Below are 6000 nucleotides of genomic sequence, written 5' to 3'. Positions count from 1 at the left end.
AATAGAGAAAACTATCATCTGGACCTGTGCTTCTCAAATTAGTTCTGCAATAACAGAAGAGGGTATGATTCATTGAAGATCAGAGGAAGTCTTCTGATTTCATAGGATATAGTGAGCCAATTATGCCATTGTTGTTTATATGTCTTTAATTGCATAGGACTTATGCAATTAATCAGACTTTCAGGAGTCTGATACATACTGTTTTTCTATAATCAATTGTAATTAGAATCTAGAGAACAACTTTACACAGTTTCAATTTGATGACTAGAATGTGATTTATTTTACTTATGCAGAATAAGACATAAAGAACGTGAACCTTCAAATCTCGTTAACAAAGGATGTGATTATCTTAACAAAAATTAACATATGCCACAATTATTTTCTGAATTTTATAAAGTGTGTTAGGCAATGATTAAAAGTTTGGTTGACACTCTTGACAAAAATCTAATGCAAATATTTGAATGATTTGATAACATTAATAGTAGAGTGCCCTATTACAGAGTTTTAAAGCCAAGCTGAGGCCAGGTGCCTTACTTGACTCTATTCAATTTCTTACCCTCTGTTTGTGTACTTCTAAAAAATGCACACTAATTGGCTAGAAATGCCAATAATTTAGATAATTAATACAGTTTAGTAAAACTGAGTTTTTAAAAGATCTAAATGTATCTTACAATGAATTTATCTGAATTTTAATATTGTGCAAACACATTCCTATATAACATCTCAAAATATTTTAGAAGTGAAAGGAAAGACAGAAATAATGATTTAGTACCTGACACATAGAAGCCGTCAATTATCTGGACAGGATTTCTGAACTCCACTCCTATGAAACTGTAGCAGGTGCTTTTGACATCTCCTGTCATATTCCTTGGCTCACTTTTGATACGAACTGCAGATGTGATAGAAAATTCCATGTTGACTGATAGCATCCCACATCAAGTACTCATTACATGTTTCTCTAATTTTCTGCCCCAAATCCATCTTAGCTGTCTGTTCAGCCCATGTTGCAATGCAGCTCTTATGTCTGGAGGGACGATATACTCTCAGTATACTCTAAAGAGAGTATACTGACAGGCTGTATGAATTTTCAACCTGTATTGTCCTTTCCCCTGAACATATCTCATTCTGTCCCTGTTCACTCACTTTTTCTCCCTGGGGTCACCTTCATATAAACGACCTCCTTATTTCAGGCTACATTCATGAATGAACTCAGACTAATATGAAAGCTCTTTGATACCTGTTATACAATGTTTATTATTGAATCAATTATTCATTACACATTTGTCGGGCATCTATTATGTGCCAGATCCTGTAGTAAGTCCTGGAAATACAAAGTGAAAATGGCCATTTCCTGTGACATTAGGTAGAACACAGCCCAATAGGAAGACATGACACTAAGTGAAGTCACGTTTTAGGACTATGGTAAATCCCACAAGGTTCAATGGAGGCATTGGGGCGGGGGTGGGGGGGAGAAAGGCTTAGTCTATTAAGTAAGGGGGAACACCTTGGTATCGTGAAGATTTAATATAATTTTCTGGGATGTGGAACAGGAGAAGGGTAGAAAAAGAAGTCCGAGAAAAACCAGAAAAAAAAATAGTCTTACATAATTGTCCCAGGAACTTTATGGGATTTTCTGAAAGTAATGGTACAGAGTAGAGAGGCAATTTGGAGACAGATCATCAAATACTTTATTTCTGGATTTGTTGGATGAATGTAAATAAGTAAATAATGGGCTCTGAGACCTTAAATTATTTTAACTACAGATAAATATTTGTGTTGAATTTATGTGTCAAAGCTATTCACGTTCTATTTTGTAATAGAATGAAATAAAATAAAGAGCTATTTTCCAAACACTATTTATTTTACGCTCTGGATGGTATTTGCTCTACATATCACCTGGGGATTTTCTGGAGACAGCTATGAATAAAAAGAGAAGACAAATCTTTTCTTTATGTCTATGACAACGTAAAATGCCTATCTACATTTTTGAACAAGAATATTCCTAAAGATTTGTGTGTCTTCTGGAGATTTTTTTTCCACCTTAATTTGACTATGATGCTTTGGATAAAAGTTCCTTGGAGGTAGGTGTGTGTGTGTGTGTGTGTGTGTGTGTGTGTGTGTGTGTGTGTGTGTTTAAGAGGAGAATGTGAGGTCTGTAGGCCAGGAGAGATATGAGATAACCTATCATTAGCACAGAGTGAAGAGGGACCTCAAAAGGGAGGCCACATTACAGCTCCACTCTTCTGAGACATTTGCATTTTCCTGGATAAAAAAATGGTTGTCCATCTATGCCAAAGCCATCTCTGTGGATAATGCCTAGAGTATCCAGAAGGATTTGGTAGTTTTAAAGATGAAGAATTAAGAGGAGGAGGGGCGCAGTGGCTCCCACCTGTAATCCTAGCACCTCTGGGAGGCTGAGGCAGGTGGATCGCTTGAGCTCTGGAGTTCAAGACCAGCCTGAGCAAGAGAGAAATACCCTCTCTAAAAAGTAGCTGGGCACTGTGGGGGGAGCCTGCAGTCCCAGGATTGCTTGAGCCCAAGAGTTTGAGGTTGTTGTGAGCTATGATGCCACTGGCACTCTACCTAGGGTGACAGAGTGAGACTGTCTCAAAAAAGGAAAGAGAGGGGAGGGAGAGAGAGAGAGAAAGAGAGAGAGAGAGAGAGAGAAAGAGAGAAAGAGAGAAAGAAAGAAAGAAAGAAAGAAAGAAAGAAAGAAAGAAAGAAAGAAAGAAAGAAAGAAAGAAAGAAAGAAAGAAAGAAAGAAAGAAAAAGAAAGAAAGAAAGAAAAAGAAAGAAAGAAACTGAGAGATTAGTGCAGAATCTAAGACAGGAAAGCAAGGATGAGGAAGAGTGTGAGCACCGGGGAAGGGCATGAGAATGCAGGAGTTGCGGTTTGTGCAGGAACGGCCCACTGTGGAAAGCAGGCAGTGACAGAGTGACAGACCATGCTGAGTTGTAAGCCGCCCCTCTGATTGTGGTGGCAGGGACAGCTTTCGTTGTCATCCGTACCTTTGCTTTAGTTGTCCATGCCAGCTCCTGATCAGTCAATTGCTAAACCCTAACAGAGAGATGTGGAAGATTAGCTGAGAATTCTTAGCGTAGTACCTGGCTTGCAGTAGCTGCTCATTGTACATTAATTGTATCTAGATCCAACTTAGTTATTGATAAAAAATTTTTCAATTTCTATGTGCAGCAAATAGTCTAAAATATCTTTATGCACTTACCAGATGGATCTCTGCATTCTTTGCTGCTCTGTGCCTCTGCAGCCATCATGTGGAATCTCATAGCTGCCCATAAAGTGCTAATAGACTCACACCCACAAAGTCTTTTCTACTCAGCACAGGCCTGGGAAGATGCTGTCAATGGTTAAATCATTCTTACAAAACTTTATTCAAACTTATGTATTTTCTCTTCTTACAGTCATGGTGGGCACAGATAATTTTCCTTCATCTCTTTAAATGATTGGAATAGGAGATACTATATATGGTTTAGAATAAATAACATAATCAAAGTGGTGGAATTTTTTATGGGATGAAAATAAGTAACTTTTACATGTTGTTCATATGGAATATTCATTAATTTTTGCAAGCAAACCACGGAGACACAGTTGAGTGAAAACACATTTCAGTACTTGCTCAATCCTATACTATGGTGAGAACTTAACGTCATAAAGGTTAAGTTAACCTTAATCTCAATTATCTCCCATCTAGGATAAAATTGTGCCTCTCTAACTCACAGGGATGATTTAATAATACAGTATAAGGAAACTTTCTTGAAATAGTTGTTTAATAAATGACACTGTATTCTAACTTACATTTTTATTTAATAATTTAATAAAATTATACCTATTTTGTTCTATATTTGCAATTTTTCTTCTACTATGATAAGTACAATGTGAATGTCAAGATACATAAGATTTTTATTATACTGTATTTAGAAAGATCTACTCTTTTATATTGTCAAAATGATTTTCAATTCTTCTATTCTTGACTTATCCAACAGATCACACTACAGCACTGAAATTTAAAAAAAGGTACACTAAAGTCAGAATAAGAAGATAAAGGTGAATATTGTTAGAATACACACCATATGGTATTTTATAGAATTGAAATTTATACAATTCCAGAAGACATGCTTTTTTTTTTTTTTTTATATATGGGCTATTTTCTTTTTTTTTGTAGAGACAGAGTCTCACTTTCTGGCCCTCGGTAGAGTGCCGTGGCCTCACACAGCTCACAGCAACCTCCAACTCCTGGGCTTAAGCGATTCTCTTGCCTCAGCCTCCCGAGTAGCTGGGACTACAGGCACCCACCACAATGCCCGGCTATTTTTTGGTTGCAGTTTGGCCGGGGCTGGGCCTGAACCCACCACCCTCGGTATATGGGGCCGGCGCCCCACCAACTGAGCCACAGGCGCCGCCCCAAGACATGCTTTTTAAACACAAGATATCAAATATTCATGATGTGTCCCATGTTATATTCTAGACTTGCTAATGGAGATAATCTGGATATATAATTTGTCAGTTGTTGATTATATTTTTTGTTTTAGAATTTCATAAGTGGAACTCTGATAAATTCAAACAGTAGTGTAATATGTCTTTGGTAATGGATTAATACTTTATATCAAGACTTGACTGACAAGGTGACAATTAAACACTCACATACATGATACTGCATTAAACATTGTAGAAGATCTTAAAAACAAGCTTAAGACATCTAATAAACAAGCTTAAGACATTCAATCTTAAAAACAAGCTTAAGACATTCAATAAACCACATTCAAAGTTGAAAGGAAAGACACCAGGTTTGCAGAAATGTGGACAGTTGTAGTCATATGATGTATTTACTATACTTTTTGCTTCCACCAATCTGATTTTCTTCTATGTTCCTAGGAATAGGATCTGTTAAAGACTGTATATAAACTCATTCCAAATAGGGAAATTTATCGGTCTTCAGTTTTCCAGAGTAGGAAAGCCACACATTTCAGATAAAAGAGCCCTTTTTCAGAGAGCCCATAGAAGTTGGAGATGGTGATGCTATTTTGAAAGGCGTAGCAATTATTGTTAAAGAGAATGGCTTTAATTTTCAATGGATGTTGCATCAACACCTTCCATGAAATGTGCAAACTATTAACACTAGCGCACAGCAACAAAACACAACAAAAGCAAAGTGCTTGAGTCAAGGTCCATGTCTTTAAAACTTCTGTTTTAAGCAGGTCGGACTCATGACAGTCTGTAAATGGCAAATAAAGCATTTAGTATACATCTGAGTTGCTTAATCCCAGTAACTGGACTCTGAACTATAAAATTTCTTAAAGTAGTTTGGCATTCCCTAAACTACTCAGATTCATTAATATGCACATCCAGGTACAATAAAGTAATTTTTCTTTTTGCTATTCTTTTATTTTTGAAGTCTTCATACTTTTTAAATAGTTTCTAAATACGTATTTAAAAAGAAAATAAACAAGAAAGTTGAAATAAGAAGACATGACTCATATTGCAAGATCTGGTGGAGATGCCGAATGTTCATACCACACTCCATGCCTCCAACCGGCAGAAGATCTAAGGTATCCAGGGATACCTGCTTGACAAAGGAAAAGCAAGGTATTTAGACTGTGGCATGTAACTGTGTGAACTTTGTTTGTTTATTCTTAGGCTATCTCTCTTTCTTTCGTATTTTTGGTGTCTTGGATATGCTCAAAATTAGGTCTCCAAATTACATACAAATTCCAGACCTTTCACTGTGACCCCATCGCAATTGCATGGACTCTGGATATTGCTTACAGAACCACCTGGCAGTTATGTTAAGAATCAGGACATGATGGCAGCTGCTCCTATTTCCTTTGCAAGATTAATTTCTACAAAACCTCTTAGTTTCCCTGCCTCACTTGTTTCTATTTTAAAATCTGACAGGGAGAAGATAACTGGCTGCTGATTTCATGCATCAATGCTTTAGTTGCATGGGAGGCTGCAAAAATATCTGGCATTTTCAATTTCAATTA

The sequence above is a fragment of the Nycticebus coucang genome, chromosome 15 (assembly GCF_027406575.1).
Source record: "Nycticebus coucang isolate mNycCou1 chromosome 15, mNycCou1.pri, whole genome shotgun sequence".
In the NCBI taxonomy this organism is placed as follows: Eukaryota; Metazoa; Chordata; class Mammalia; order Primates; family Lorisidae; genus Nycticebus; species Nycticebus coucang.
Note: the sequence above shows the minus strand (reverse complement) of the source record.